The sequence below is a fragment of the Cnephaeus nilssonii genome, assembly GCF_951640355.1.
Source record: "Cnephaeus nilssonii genome assembly, chromosome: 1".
NCBI classification, from domain to species: domain Eukaryota; kingdom Metazoa; phylum Chordata; class Mammalia; order Chiroptera; family Vespertilionidae; genus Cnephaeus; species Cnephaeus nilssonii.
Genome location: NC_137072.1, coordinates 44,312,615 through 44,329,636, shown reverse-complemented (window position 1 = coordinate 44,329,636; position 17,022 = coordinate 44,312,615). Strand labels below are relative to the sequence as shown.

General features: G+C 40.8%; 1 protein-coding gene across 11 annotated transcripts in view; it reads left to right on the top strand.

Annotated features, from left to right (window-relative positions):
- Positions 1 to 17,022, top strand: part of SGMS2 (sphingomyelin synthase 2) — an 82,883-nt gene that overhangs the window by 23,027 nt on the left and 42,834 nt on the right. For 4 of the 11 annotated variants that reach the window (XM_079773324.1, XM_079773320.1, XM_079773326.1 and 1 more), the window contains exon 2: positions 6,742 to 6,850. The exons of 2 other annotated variants lie outside the window; for them this stretch is intronic. The gene's annotated coding sequence lies outside the window, so the exon portion shown is untranslated. Of the gene's footprint in view, positions 1 to 6,741; positions 6,851 to 13,168; positions 13,189 to 13,210; positions 13,650 to 15,150; positions 16,644 to 17,022 lie in introns of those variants that run through there. 5 more of the 11 variants (XM_079773327.1, XM_079773328.1, XM_079773323.1 and 2 more) reach the window with 3 other exon arrangements.

The window sequence follows — 17,022 nt, the reverse complement described above, 5'->3', positions numbered from 1 at the left end:
GGTTTACTATTTTTATCCTTAGTACATAATGATATTAAATAGACTGTGTACTTATTGCAATAAACTTTTTTTAGAAACTGTTAATATGGTCGTTGATACTTGAAAATTTGTGTTGGGAGTTCTCAACTCATCTTTTCTCTTTTACTTGTTAGTGATAATAACAACTCATGGTCATTTTAGAAAATTTTAAACCTGGATAAGCAAAAGGAAAATGTAAGTCATCTATGTATCTATCACCTGTTAACATTTTCATATTGCATTATCTTTCCAGCATGTTTATGCTTACACATACAGCTTTAAACACACACACACACACACACACACACACACACACACACACACAACAAACAGAATAGTCCCTGGCCAGTGTGGCTCAGTGGTTGAGGTCGACCTATGAACCAGGAGGTCACGGTTCGATTCCTGGTCAGGGCACATGCTAGGGGTTGCAGGCTCAATCCCCAATGCAGGGTGTGCAGGAGGCAGCAGATCAATGATTCTCTGTCATCACTGATGTTTCTATCTCTCTCTCCCTCTCCCTTTCTCTCTGAAATCAATAAAAATATATTTTAAAAAATTAAAAAACAATAAATAGGATCATACATATATTGTTTTGTACATCTGACTATATCATGAACTTGTCCCTGTCGCTAGACAGAGTAAAGAAGTAGTTTCATATTCCATTGTATCCATCCACCATTTATTTAAGCAGTCCCCTGTTTTTGGACACTTTGTCATTTCCAGTTTTTCACTGTATTAACAGTGTCAGAGGCTCAGAGCTTAATGTTTGTTCACATTCTTAGTGTGCTTATAAAATATTAGAAATGTATTTTACAATAGTCCTGGAGAGCAGCTTGATGATTTTTTGGGCTGCCAATTTATATGCAAAACATAGTATCTCCCTTTTTAGATTTGTGTTTCTTTGTTCACCAACAAGAGTAAACACTTTCGCACTTTCAGTGTAAAGGTATAAAGGGGTTATTTCCTTTTGTTTCGGAAGGTCTGAAAGCATTTCATTAAGTTAAATAATTATTTAAGTTTCACTGTTATGATAGTACATGACCTTCATGTCACTCTAAGGAGTTTTAGGAGTGCGGGCGTAGCAATAACAATTTTGTGTCGAGAAAGAAAGAATTAGATCGGCAATTGTTTCTTCATGGAAGACCCAACAGAAAAACTGTAGAAAGCAGAGGTTGCCAGATACAGGGCATTTTAATCTGTTGTTCAACCTTACTCTCTGGGCTTTAAAAAAAAAAAAAAAAAGTCCTATTTCTGGGATGTTTTGAATGCAACCTGTATTAGGCAGAGGAAAGTACAGAGTGAACTTTCAAGATATTTTAAATTTAAAAGTCTATAATTAGAAAACACTGTTTGAGTTCTCATGATACTATTTTATCCTGAAATCAACCATCTAGATTAGTGGGTCATTCCTCCCGCTCCGTTTTCTCCCTCCTCCTCTCTCAGATCTGCTTCTGAAAACCTTCAAGGCGTCCATGGGTTTTGTCGTATTAAAGTCCTTCCCTTTCCCCCTCCTTTGTAAGACCACTTCAGTGACGTTCTCTTCCTTGCAAGGAGCTTACCTGGGACTTCTCAGGAACACAGCTGGCTGTCTTGTCAAGAGGAAGCTGGTGCACAGGCAGCTGTGTGCCAGGAAGACAGCAGAAAAACTAACAGATGTGGCCGCTTCCCTCGTGGAGTTTGCAGCCTGACAGAAGAGAGATAGGTTAAGCTTTACCAATACTTGATTAGGTAGATAATTACAAGTAGCAAACTGTGATGATGGAGAAAACGTATGGAACCACGTGGAGCTGATGAAGGGGCTCTAATCCAGTGCGAGAGAATCGAGACAGTGTCTTCTCTTAGGTCCTAAGACTTAGGAGGCGATGTTTGTCCCGGGTGCATAGGGTTCATCTTACGTGCATCTCTCCCTCTCCTTCCTGGCGGAGTGCTACAGGCAGGTGCCTGTGAACTGCGCGTGAAGATACCTATTTCTTCTTGCTTTGGTGGCTTTAGCGATACCCCGCAAGTATTAAAATGAAAATACGTTGCTACAGTTGATTAACAACTTTAAGATGAACACTATTTCATCTGAAGAAAAATTATTTGAAAAATTAGCCTTAAGTGCATGGCTGAGGGAATGAACAAGGTGGACCCATCGCTGGGACATCAGCTTGTCGCAGCCGTGTGGACTAGCCACGGCAGTTCAGCGGCATCGTGCCTTCCACGTGCGGTCCGGGAACATCCGAAGGAACGAGGGTCCCTTTTTAGCTAAGATTGGTTCTCTAATAACTAGTCTTTAAAAAATATATATTATCTGTTTTCCAACTTACAGTAGAATGTGCCTTAACCACAATAGTTTGTGTAATTTGGAAGCTCCCCTTTTAACTGTTAGGTAGAACCTGAGGTAACTATGACACATGGGAATATTGTTCTGAGCTGTTTTTCCCCCTGAGATGATTATGGCTGTTCCTTCGCCAGTGACTCTCAAGTTCTGTAGACTTAAACCCATCCTTGTGGGGGAAATCGCTTTTCAATGCATCCGGTTTACTTGGTATGCGGCTGTACTTGTGTCACTGCCTGACCTTAGAGAACCTGTCCCACCAATTTGGAGCTGCCTCTCCTCAGCCTCTCGGAAGCAGGGCTGGGGAAATGGAAGTAAGGGGCGGGTTTCTGGAGCCGTTGTTTCCCTGTCATCAGAGCTGCTTAAGTGTATCCCATTCATTGCCTTGGCTTCTTCCCAAAGAGACTCTAGAAACTTATGCTCTGGAATTTATTGAGGGGCCCAGTGAACTCTCCTGTAATGTCTTATGGGAGTCTACCTGGTCTGTGCTGTTGCTCACTGTCTCTTGTGTACAGACCTGAAGCAACCATATTAGAGCTACGTGAAGAAAAGCTTGTTCCCCTTCCCAACACGCACCGGGATGGACATGCACACACTCTTTCTCAGAGTCTGGAAAAAGGAGTTGAGAGCCAAAGAGTCATTTTGTAAGACTTAACTAGTACACTCTGTTACCCCCGGTCTGGTCTCTGTTTTAGTCAGCTAACACACATGGATAATGCATACTGCATGCCAGGTGTTGTTTCTAAGCTTTTTATAAGTACTAACTCCTTCAGGGCTCTCAAAGACCCTCTGAAGTTAGTGCTGTTGTTATCCCTACGTATAGATGAGGAAACTGAGGCACAGGAGTCCCACAGGAGCTGCGTGTGATGCTGGGTTTCAGAATCCTTGCTCCCAGCCCCTGAGCTTTGCTGCCTCAGCAGGGATTTCACCCATTAGCAGGTGGGGCAGCCTCCAGTCACAGAAATACCAGCCCTCTTCCAGGCCGTCTGTGGTCAGGAACCCCTGGCCTCTACTTCTGGCTCTCTGACTCTGCATTGTTCTTCTCACAGTCATATTTCGTACGTCATATAATTTACTTTATTCTTTTCTGAAGTTATGCATGGTACATAGACTTAAAGTTAATATAAATCATAAATGTCTGTGACACTTTAAAAAATGGGTCCTTTTTAAGCATGACACAACATTAGAATGTATACAAAAAGAATCTTTGGACTAGTAAGCACAAATTTGCATTCTATCAGACGCACCCCCTTTTTTCTTTAAAAAAAGTTTTTTTAAAATATATTTTTATTGATTTCAGAGAGGAAGGGAGAGGAAGAGAGCGATAGAAGCATCAATGATGAGAGAGAATCATGAATCAGCTGCCTCCTACACGCCCCCTACTGTGGATCGAGCCTGCAACCGGGCATGTGCCCTGAGTGGGAATCGAAACCAGTGACCTCTTTGTTCATGGGTCGACGCTCAACCATTGAGCCACACCAGCCAGGCAAGGGCGCACATTTTAAATATGACTAGATGAAAGTCACAGTTAGCCATGTAATTGAATAAAATCTGTGAGCTGACATTATTAGTGTAATTAATACCATGTCATAAAAAATTATAATCGTCCACAGACTTAAGTTATGTCCCAAGAGCTGCTATCTGCCTTTTTATTTGGATGGTGCTTCCTACCTAAGGAACAAAATGTTGCTGCTGTTTTATGAGCTACTTTTGACTTCAGCTTCTCCCAGTTTGACGCTCTGGGCCGGTTTCCATATATGGCCGTGTGTGCAGGTATCCGAAAAGCATTGGCCCTTGGGGATGTGACTCCTTGAGAAATCTCTTTGTTAGTCCAGTTCTTACTTTCTCAGGTATTTCTCTAAGCCAGGGATTTTCAAGCTTTCCCTTCTCCTGGCACACATTACTAGCATTCTGTGGCACACCAAAAATATTGTGTAAGCCCCTTCGATATCAGGGGCCACATGACTGACCCCTTTGGTTCATTTACTACCTGACTGAATATACGTCATTTTCCCCCAATAGAATCTCAGTGCTGTAGAAATGTCTTAATTACGGGGAACCTCTGAAGGGTTTAAAGTAGGAGAGTAGCATTTTAGAAAGACGGCTGTGGAAATTTGGGGGTGGGGTAAGGAAGAGACGGCTGGAATCCAGGGGAAACATGGCAGTGGCTGGGAGCAGGGTCAGGTTCGTGGGGGTGGGAGTGAAGTCGAGAGAGAGGGGAGTAAACGGCTGGAGTCACGTTCCAAGTGAAATGAGAAAAACATCCTCCAAGGGCGGGGGGTCCTTCCAAAGGGTCAGACATGTCCCACGGAGAGTGTTGTACAGTGTGTGAAATAGGAAACTAAGCTGCTCACCTCTTGCGGTGGGCCTGACTGGCACCTGGCATTTTTGATCAGTAGAAATTTACTGAAGAGGACAATTCAGTGGTTTTACAGAGTTGTGTAACCATCACCCCCACTAGTTTTAGAACATATGCATCCCCGCCCCCCCCCCCCCCAAGAAACCCATTAGCATTCACTCCCTGTTTTCCGCTACCCCCAGCCCCCGGCAACCATTAATCTACTTTCTGTTTCTGTGGATTTACCTATTCTGCACCTTTCACGAAAGTGTGGTCTTTTGAAACTGGCTTCTTTCATTTAGCCTAATGTTGCCAGGGTTCACCTACATTGAAGCATGTGTCGCCCCTTCATTCCTTGTTATGGCCAAATAGTTTTCACTGATAAGATGCACCACATTTTGTTTATCCGCTCACCAGTTGGTGCACACTTGGACTGTTTCCACTTCTTGGCTATTGGGAATGATGCTGCCGTGAACATTTTCGTACAGGTTTCTGTGTGGACGACTTTTCATTTTCCATGGGTATATTCCTAAGAGTGACACGTTCATTCTTGAGTCTCTTGCAGCGGTTGAATATTTTTTGGTGAAAGTGGTATGTCAATAGAAAATCAGTTTCTGGTTGTGGATAGGTATCTATCCTAGGATTGTTAAACATAGATTTTAACAAAATGTGTAAGGTGGTTAAAAGATAACATAGATCAACTGTCAGTGGTGTGTGTGTGTGTGTGTGTGTGTGTGTGTGTGTGTGTTGATCTCAGGCTGTGCTCTTAGGATATTCATATGGTGGTTCTAGGAACTGTAGACCTGGACTTTGGCAGAATATGTAAGGTGACCAGATCGTCCTCTTTCCAAAAATAGGGACTTTTTTAAAACGCCGTGGGACGCGGGACAAGTTGTTAAAAATCGGTTTTGTCCCGCCAAAAGCGGGACGATCTGGTCACCTTAAGCATATGTTTACTTCCACCCACAAGCCAGATTTTAGTTACTTATAATCCATTAAAAGAGGAGAGGGTGTGATGAATAGACAAGAGCACGTAGGATTTTTAGGACAGTGAAACTGCTCTGTATGAGGCCATAATGATAGGCACATGTCATTGTAAATTTGCCCAACCTGGTAGAAAGTACACACCAAGAGTGAGCCCTAATGTACAGTAAGCTATGTGATACTGGGTAATAATGCTGTGTCCGTGTAGGTTCCTCAGTTATAACAAAGATACCACTCTGTGGGGGATGTTGATAATGGAGGGGGCTGTGCATGTGTGGGGGCAGGGGAACTATGAGAAATCTCTGTGCTTTCTGCTCAGTGTTGCTATGGATCTGAAATGGCTCTAAAAAATAAAGTCTACTTTAAAAATCCACTAAAAGGTCACAGCAGCTGTATGTATTTCTAAGGGAATCTTCCACCATTTGGTTTGAAGATTCCCTTAGGTTGTATACAGGTAGTCTCCCATTTGCCCTGTCTGCAGCTGGTCCCTCTGCCTCTGTGCAAAGCCCTGGGTGGCCTGGCCTCTGCGCTGTGCCTTTCTTTACTCCGCGATCATATCACCTTTCTATTCTTTTACACCTACCTGGCTCATTCTTGCTCAGGGCCTTTGAACCAGCTCCTCCTTAGCCGGGAGTGCTGTTCTTCCATGGACCTTTCCTCCCCCCTTATTATCCTCTTAGGTAACATTCCCTCAGAGAGACCCCTTGACTGCTTGCTCCTAAATCAGCCACATCAGCCCTGGTTTTATTTGACTGACTTCTCTAGGTGACATTTACCACAATCTTCTTGTTTATCTGCTGGCTTGTTCCCATGTCAGAAGGTGAGCCTCGTGAGGGGAGGGAATGTGCCTGCCTGTACTGCTGCACATCCAAACAGGGTCTGTCGTGTAGTAAGGAGATGTCAGTGGGATGAACGGCCAAGTTGCTTTTCTCTTCCTGAGATGCTGGTACCTGTTAGAGTCAGTATCTTCCTGGGGGCAGTGTCCGATAGCTCTTGATTTCACCTCCACCCCCAGGAAACCAACAAAACATAACAATAAAGCATCATCGTTATTTAACCTCTCACTTTTTCCACCTTGTAGAGCTACCCTCCTCTGCCCCACATCACTCTTCGCAGAAAGGATCTGCTGCAAAACAGTGTCACCTGCTGTGAGGACCAGAGTGGGATTCGCTTGGCACCACCTGCAAACAGTAGGTGTGGGGCTTCCTGGCCCTCTATCATACATATAATTAGCATCAGTGGAAGGTTGGCTGCCTCCCAATTGTCCTGTAACTTCTCTGCTAGCTTCTGTTTTCCAGTTAAGACATTTCTTTCATAAATGCCTTATCAGTGAGAATTTCTTTTTTATTCTCAGGAGAGGCTTAGATTTCAAGCTTTCTTGAGTGCTTGAAATCAGGTACATGGATGCTTCCTTTATCGTTGGATTGTTGTCCTAAATGCCAGCAAGAGAAATAGAGGTAACACCAAAATGTTCTCACCTCTTCGCTTTACTGCCAAGAGATTCTTTTACACCTACCTGGCTCATTCTTGCTCACGGCCTTTGAACCAGCTCCTCCTTAGCCTGGAGTGCTGTTCTTCCATGGAAACCCCCTCCCCCCATTATTATCCTCTTAAGTAACATTCCCTCAGAGGGACCCCTTGACTCAATAACTGCCTCAGCTGTGCATTAAGAAATGTTTGTCGTGCTTGGCCATGTGGCTCAGTGGTTGAGCATCAACCTATGAACCAGGAGGTCATGGTTCGATTCCCGGTCAAGGCATATGCCCCAGTTTCAGGCTTGATTCTCAGTAGGGGGTGGGGGGTGCAGGAGGCAGCCGATCAGTGATTCTCATCATTGATGTTTCTATCTCTCCCTCCCTCTCCCTTCCTCTTTGAAATCAGTAAAAATTTATTTAAAAAAATAAAGAAAAGTTTGTGGTACTAAAAATCTTCAAAGAAGCATCAATCAGCTCTGCACCTATTCAGCAACTTTACTGCAATTATTACTAGCAAAATTATTTATTTAAACTAAGGTTCAAACAGAGTGGTAATTATATCCATTCTATGTCCATTAAGGAGGAAGGAGGTTTTTCTCTTTTGTGATTGACATTTGCAAGTCAACTCACTGTCTATACCAATTTGGATTTAATTTCAATGATAATTTTATTCTTAAAAATAAAAATATCTGTTGCATTTTTAATGCAAAATATTTTCTCTCCTCTACATATACTAGTATAAGCCCCTTATGACTGGGGCTCATTTGAATCTTATGAGAGCCATTCTTTTTCATCATTACTAATTAGTGTGGTGAAAAAGACTTCAGTGCTAAGATGGACCCCAGGGACTTATAATCCCAAGTTAATGAAAAAGAAATTTTTATGAACATTTAAGAATCACTGTTCAGCACAACATTTCTATAGGCTTATTTGTTTTCTGTAAAATTCAAAATAATTCTAGGGATGTTGCTGGGATTTGAATCCCTATATCAGGCTCATACTAGGAATGACAACCATTTCTAAATGTGTGACCCCAATGATATCTCTCCCTTTGTCTGGTAGTGTCTGTCCCATTGAAGCTGGGCAAAGAAAAGAATTCATTTTTCCTACAGATACGTACTGAACGATTTCTGTGCCGGGCACTTTTTTTCAGTGTTGAGAACAAGGCAGTGAACAAAACAAACTCCCTGCTTTCATGGAGCTTTAAAGAAGCTCCCGGATGTCCTCAGCAAACACATGAGAAGGGAGGTGCAGAGAACTTGGCTCACTCCCAGGTATCTTGGGGAACCCCCTTCAAGATGGCAGCTGAACCCAAGATGAAAAGATCATTAGAACCTGATTTGGAAAACAAGATAAATGCAACCTTATGCTCTAGATTAATCATTGCAATAATATAGAAGCCTATTAAAACAACAAATAAAAAGATGCCAGGTTGGGCTTAGGAAAGAAAGAGGAATTACTTGTCAAGTATACTATTTTAATACATTTTTTTAGGTTTGCAGATTCTGCCCAAATTCTGCCTCTCCCGTCCCCTCCCAGCTCCCATTGTCAGTGTCTAATGCATCCTGCCAATTTCTCCATGCACAGACAAGCAAATGTGACTATGAATTCATATTGGCCCCCTTCATAAAGTAAAAGATAACAAGCCATACCTCTCTGCAATATATGTCTTCCTTCTATAGTATGTAGGAGCGTATATCATTAGTACTAAGAGAGCTTCCTCATTCTTTTTTTGTTTTTCTCAAGAGTTACAGAGTAGTCCATTGTATGGATGTACCACAATTTAAATAGTGACCTATTGATAGGCATTTAGGTTGTGGCCAATCTTAAACAATGCTGCAGTAAATAACTTTGCACATAGTTATTCTGCATGTATGCAATGATATCTGTGTAAATTTTCAAAGTAGAATCAGAAGTCATAAGGTTTGTGTATACTTTTGATAGATGTTATCAAATTGCCTCCCAGAGGGGTTTTTTCTTAATTCTCAGCACTGCTAGGAACGTGTAAGAGGAACTGTCCAGGGTCTCGATTTTTGCCAGTCCGGTAGGTTAACTGGTGTCTCAGGAGTTTCCATATAGGAATACTGTTTGTTAGAATTTTCAGTGGTCTTTTTTTAAAGAAGAAAATTCACAGAAAACTAAACAGGACTAGAATTTGGCTGTTTTTATTGTACAGGTGGACTACTAAAGGCCATCCTAAATCTTCTATTATGTAATTTAAAATAATGCTTGTTCGTGTTAAAAATGCTCCATTTTACATTCTGAAAACACAGGATAAAAATGCTTCTCAGGCTCATGATGTACCTAGGTGACCTGCTAGGAGGAAGCCCTTTCTCCTGTAGTTTGGTCCTATATTACATAGAGAATTGAAATAGGACAGTGTACAAAAGGAGGTATCACAGCGGGCCTGAGACTGCTGTCCTTAGTTAGACAGGCCTGCTTGTAAGGCTGGCCCGTGGCTGGCATCTGGGAATTTGGATTTGAGGAGGGTTTCCACCATAATGTCTCTGTGCCTGAACTGTTTGTGCAGACAATAATATTTATGTTGCATATCTGCTTGCCTTCTGGGAGGCATTGGGGTAAATGCCTGGCAGGTGCCTATGTGGCCAGCCCAATAAAAACCCCGGGCACTGAGTCACTAACGAGCGTCCCTGGCAGATAGCCTTTCACAGGTGTTGTCACAGCTGTTGGGGAATTGAGTGGGAATTGAGCCTGACCTATGTGATTCCACTGGGAAAAGGCCCTGGGAAGCTCGCGGCTGGTCTTGGCTCCATGTGCCTTTTTCCTTGGCTGATGTTGCTTTGTGTCCTTTTGCTATAACTAATAGCCATGGATGCAACCAAATGCTGGTCCTCTGAGTCTTCAGTCCTAGTGGTCCTGAACTGGAAGTGGTCTTGGGCACCCTGACACGGTCAGCGTGGCAAAGATTTAATATTCTGTCTGTCTGCAGTGTTGGTAGTGAGGGACACAAGAAATTTAAGCATGCAGTTAACTGACCGTTGGCATTACATCTTGACTTGCAGTCTGTGTTCTATTGTAAAATGTGTAATCCCTCAGGTTTCTGAGCAGTGATTTCACATTTACATCTACAAATGGAGGCAACAAGAAGGCTGCCGGGTATTGAAGGGTTTTATGTTTCGTGCCAAGTCCACAACGGGTCCTTTGATCCTCCCAATGTTCATATTCAGGCTTAAAAGTTTCTTGCTTTAATTTTCTATAACCTGATGATTGGATAAATGCATTTACTCAAATTCCTTTGGATTTGTAGCGACAGGATTTTAGTTAGGCAGTCTGATTTCTAATTCTGCTCTGTTTCTAAAATTTATCTGCAAATAAATGATCCTAGAAACTTCACTCAGGACAGCAGATCTTTCTGTATAAACTAGTGGCCCAGTGCACAGATTCGTGCACATTGAAAGGAAATTAATTAGAAGAAATATTTTAATATTGCTATTAGCCCTTTCTCTATAATAGAAGTGCCAACCAAGTTCATGACCAACAATGACAGATCGAAACACACACTTGCGATTGGCACTAGTGAGAGCTTTATATGTATCACGCATGCGCAAATCAACTTAGCCTTTTATAGATATAGAATAAACTTGCTTAATTAGACCCGCTTTCTGATTTAGCTAAACTTTTTCCAGCCCAGTGAAGCACCCCAACTTCTCTTTCAGGTAATTGTCAGTAACATGGCAGTAAATATCAACATGAAGTAGATCATTATTGTAGATCATGCAGGGAGAACAAAGGATAATATATTTAACTGCAGCAGTGTTTGACTATATTCTGCGCAGTGAGAAAACCTGAAGTTATTTTCAAGGTCCACCATTTCTTACTTCTTTTCAGTCGGGTCAAGTTTCTAAACTTTCTAAATCTCCATTTTCCGGCTAATGAAAAGAAAATAGGATTCCACCGAGTCTCTGTCTACTCCAGGACTTCTGTGAGGATCAAATGAGATGAGGCAGGGAAAAATACTTCACAGACATTTGGTTAAAGTATGAGATGTTTCCACCTGGCTATAAAGCAAGTCGTGTTCCTGGGCTGAAGAAACTGCAAGGAGGCTAGTCGCTAGGGAGAGGAAGCCGGGCATTGCTACGTGATGTTATTACCCAGATGGACACTTAGCTTATTAGCCTTTTATATATATAGATAGGACATAAGGCCCAAAGATTTTAAAACAGTTTTATTTTGTATAATTGTGTGTTAACACCTCATTTAAAATTTGTAAAGACTCAAATAGAAAACTGACAAATGTGTTAAACATAAAGATTTATTCATTTAAGCTGCGTTCCCTAAAGAAATTAGATGGCATCTAAAGAGAAGCATTTCTATTTAGGTGGTTTAAAATGTTCATTGTGGCCCAGAGCACTGGTTCTTCACACTTACAGGTTTTTCCTTGTGTTACAACTATTTATCTGCAAATAAATGATCCTAGAAACCTTAGAGAAGGCAGGGACAAGGTCTGTCTGGTTCACCTGGCCATAGCAGATGTTCAGATATTGAAATGAAGGTTAAATAAGGTTTCAAAAGATGAGACAGAATTCCTGGTAATTTAGCTCTCAGAGTACAGGAATGCAGGAAACTGTGCTGGCTACCACAGAGAAGGCTTTACTCCTATATAATTGTCAGAAAGCTTTAACAGAGCGTGGGAACAAATATTCTTTTGTTACTGACACTTGCATTACGCAGGTATTCAGCAACACATTCATGAACTTAATAACTAAGCTTTCTGCTGGCAGTTTCATTTCCCAAGATTAAACTCTATTTTGAAAATCTGAAAAACTTTTTTGGCTTCTAGAGTGACTTAGTTATGCGTGCTAACTTAAGTTTGAAAATAAAAGTTGGTGAAATGACCTTTGGCCAGCTGCAATATGTTTATACACTGAGTGGCCAGGTTATTGTGATCTCTGAACGCATAATAATCTGGCCACTCAGTGTATGTATGTGTATGTATATATAGTATGTGTGTGTGTGTGTGTGTATCTATATCTATATATCTATATCTATATCTATATCTATATCTATATCTATATCTATATCTATATCTATATCTATATCTATATATTAGAGGCCCGGTGCATGACTTCATGCATGGGTGGGGTCCGGCCAGCCTGGCCAGGGGGAGGGGACATGGGCGGTTGGCCGGCTTGCCTGCTGGTCGAACTCCTGGTCCAGGGGACAATTTGCATATTAGCCTTTTATTATATAGGATATACACTGAGTGGCCAGATTATTATGCATTCAGAGATCATAATAATCTGGCCACTCAGTATATATATTATGGTATTTGATTGGAAACCCCTCCATTCTGAAGCTACTTAGATGTGGTCATCAATTACTTCTTGTTATTTCCCACCCTCAAATACAAAAGAGAGAGAGAGACAGGTATGTGTATAATAGTTTTTCTGGCCTGAATGTGGCCTGCCAAATGAGTCAGCCTCTAGTTGCCTGAAAATGTTCTTTCTTGACTGTGAGGTCAAAAGTAGTGACTCAGTGCTGTTTGAGAATGTATTATATTAACTGAATTTATGAGAGAGAACGGAGTTTTATAGGCAGGTTACTTCTATGACACCACATAATTTTAGTTCTCTTCATATGTAAGTCAAGTAACGATCTTTTGTCTTAAAGCTTTTCTTCAGAAGTCAATAAGTACAATAATGTAGCATATATTTCAGCTATAGTGCCTTTTGGATTTCCCTGTCTTGAAAAGAAATGAAGGAGCCTCTCTTAACAGTGAGTGATATGGGAAGGGACAGTGTCAGGGTTAAGCATGAAATCAACAGTCAAGGGCTGGGAGCAGGTCATGCTTATTAAATATCCGCTTTATGTCTGACTGTACCTGTGCCTTAGTCATCTTCCTCCTGCCAAACACAAAGAAGTTTCTAGGCAACAGGACTGATTCAGACACTAAACATCTCATTACAGTGAAATGTCCACCTGCACTATTTCCAGGAAATGCCGCTCTTATAAGTCACTGGAAAGTGGAATAAACATTCTCTCAGCCACTGAAGGCATCAGATGAGCCAGAACTGGTAACCATGTGTGAGAAGGTGGGGCTGGCTAATATTTGGAAGGAAGGGCAAACTGAGACTGTAACCTGCTTGGTAACTGTGGGGAGGAGGATTGGAGGGGGGCAGGCTGGAATCTCTCCCCAGAAGGACTCATGGGGAAGAGAAATTCATTGCTCTTAGTAGAAAAAAAATTAGTACGTTTCTAATTGTAAAGTAGACCAAAATCTTGGAAAATCGATCATAGCATAGTAGCTAAGAACTTGAATGCTGGACTTGAATTTCTAAGTTTCACTTCCTCATACCTCAAATGGTGCTGATAAGGGTGCCTACCCCATAAAGTGAGTGTGTGTATTAACGTTAGTATTTGGGAAGACCAGTCTCTTATCAGAAGGCTTGGGGGCAGTGGCCTCATATCCTCCAGGGAAATTCAAAAGGCACTAGGTAACTCCCTAAGTGGTGGGGGCAGAATTGAGAGGGAATGAAGGAAAACCCAAAGACAGGTAAGAACTTTTAAACGATTTGTCTATTCTTTTATGACTTTGAGAAATGTAATTATAGAAGTTATAATTATAGCATCATTTAAGAAACCTCTCCAAAGGTTTTCAGCATTGTGTACTACAGTTAATTTCAAAATTATTAAAAGCCCTGGTCAGTGGTAAAAAATAAGTACGTGATACCATCTTATTCAATAACTATCGAGATTTCTTTATTGCCAAAATAATAGCCTCATGACTTAAGGTTAACTTTTGGATCTCTGTAAAAAGTAAGAAAAAAAACTTGTTGAACTCTTAAAATTTTCTGACATTCCTTAAAGCCACAATACATAGTGCTCCACTGAATTTGGCATTGAAGGTAGAATCCGTGCTGTGTATGCAGTCTTACACCTTGAATAACTTTCTATGAGTTTAGAATGTCACTTTAAGAGAAATGCTTTCAAGTTTGGCTTGTTTTATAGAGAACCTAGAGTTTTTCCATTAATTTAGATTCTCAGTCTTTCATTGGAAATCTTTATTGTACTTGATGAAAAGCTGTATTAATCATAATGAACAGACAACTTCTATTCAAAAACGGAAGAAACCATAAATAATGCCTCAAAGTTCTAACATATGACCAGCTGCTTTTCAGAAGTTATATAGCTCAGGAGTATGTGTCATGTCTGGGATTAAACCTGGAATAGCCTGTTACCCAGAAAAAAAATAAATTTAAATGTAGGATTGCTGATCCATTACCAGAGACGTCTAGTCTTGTTTGATAGTGTAATTGTCTGTCTTGAAACATTAATGCTAGCAGAATAGATTAACTCTAAATCAAGAAATAAAATTTCAGGTCATTTGGGAAATTTTTTTTCAATTTTAAATATTTCAGAAAAGACCTTTTTAAACATCAAGTATTTTAAATATAGCTTATGTTTAAACTAATCTGTATCATATTATTATCTAATTTTGAACCTCCATTCATATAATGGTCAATTGGTATAATAAAACATAATACTTTATTCTTTTATAGTCTTCGGTGTTGACCTCTGAGCTCACCCAGTAACTTTCTGTCAGTTACCTTGCATCTAATTAGCTATCTCTTATTCTAGGAGATATGACCTTTCACCTTCCACCTTATTAATTTTTTTAAATCTGTTTTTTTAAGCTTGAGATCAGGAGCTATTCATTAATATGTTATTTAATTGGCTCAGTCCTGGTGGGAAAGGAGGTTCTGCATCAGATTCCATGTAATAGTGTACTCCATTCAGATGCCTAAATAGTGAATGGAACCTAATGGATGATTCTCCCATGAATTTATTTTCCTTTTCATGTGGCCTATTCCACAACGTGATTTCTGACCATGAGAAATAAAGATATAAGATAAACGATGTTTTCTTATTGTAATATGCAAGTGAACAATCATTTAACATAGTCCCTTATTTGAGAATTGTGGGAAAGGCAGAAGAAACTGAGGTCAAAGGAGATGGTTTTATTTTTTTCCCCTTTTTTTAAAAAAATTAAATTTTATTGGGGTGACAATGGTTAATAAGATTATATAGGTTTCAAGTGTGCAATTCTATGATAAATATATGGTGATGGAAGAAGGTTTGACTTTGGGTAGTGGGCGCACAATACATTATACAGATTGCTTTAATTTTCATCAAGTGATAAAGTCAGGGTAAGAGCCTGTGTCTTAATAAACCCATATGGAGCTGTTGCCCATCAATTATCTACATCAAGCTAAATTAAAATACCCCAAATTTTTAAATCTTTGAGGGAATCGATTTCTCACATCCTAGGACCAATCACATGGTAGTGTTTTGAGCACTAAGAGGAAATACCTAGAACTTTTGATGGTTGTAGTACACTCATCAATAAGATACCTCACCCTACTTCCTTTCTTTCTGTGAGAAATGGGATTTTTATTTGCTTTCTTTAGCTGTCTTTGGTGCGATCACTAACATATCTTTGCTTTCTTTTTATAGAGTTATATGCATGTACAGGGGGCGGGGGGGCGCACATGTAGGTTTACAGTTGTTCATATGGAAAACAACACACTAATTAATAATAAGAATAAACTCTGTGTTTCACATACTCACAACTGTAAACCTACTTGGCCCTACCCTGTATATATTTGAATATGACAAAATGTAATAGAAAGCCATCTTATAACAGGGTTGTGTTAGTGAGGAAACTGGAAACTGAGGTTGCTAAACCCAGGGTTAGTCATGGCTTCTCTGTGGCCAAATATACACTCAGTGGCCAGATTATTATGATCTCTGAATGCATAATAATCTGGCCACTCAGTCTATATCCTATATAATAAAAGGCTAATATGCAAATTGTCCCCTCGACCAGGAGTTCGACCAGCAGGCAGGCCAGCCAACCACCCATGTTCCCTCCCCCTGGCCAGGCTGGCCGGACCCCACCCATGCTCGAATTCATGCACCAGGCCTCTAATATATATATATTTACTGAGTGGCCAGATTATTATGCGTTCAGAGATCACAATAATCTGGCCACTCAGTGTAGATAAGGATGGTGGTCTGTTAACTTCCGCTTCAGGGCCTTGCATTGACATTTGTTTTTAAACTTTTTGGCCATGGAACCCAGATTTCAGCTGAGATTTTGGGTAAAAATAGAAAGCAAAGTAGAGCTCTTCTAGTTGAAGCAAGATGGGGCCTGGAGACATGTCCACGTGGTCTTCCTTAGACACGTCACTGTAATGGACTTCTTATCACAACACAGGGAAAGGGCGTGGCCCTTCGCCCACCCCTCAGGTCAAACATACCCTGGTCTTGTTCTATTTCTCTTGAGCATTCTTCCATCCCCCCCACCCCCGCCCATATCTGAAAGTGAACATAAATGGAAAAGCTGGGGGAGGTGAGCTGACTCAGACTGGGAGTCACAGCTATAAAGGAAATTCCAGGTGTTCCCAGGTGGCTCAGAACGTTTTTACTGTGTGTCCAGAGGAAGTGGCAGGGGCACTCTGGCTGTGCGAATCTACTGGTCTCCAAGGTTGGTTCTTTTTAAAAAATTTATCTTTATTGTTGAAAGTATTACAGATGTCCGCTTTGGGTTTTGTTGTTGTTGTTGTTGTTGTTGTTGTTGTTGTTGTTGTTGTTTTTCCCCATTTACCCCCTCTTCCTGCAGCATCCCTCCCAAGCCTTTGCCACACTATTGTCTGTGTCCGTGGGCTATGCATATAAGTTCCCTGATGATCAATCACCCCTACCTTCCCTCTGAGATTCATCAGTCTCTTCATGGTTCTATGTCTCTGGATCTATTTTGTTCATCAGTTTATTTTGTTCAGTACCTTCCACATATGAGTGAGATCATATGAGATACTTACCTTTCTCTGACTGGCTTATTTCACTTAGCATAATACTCTCCAGAT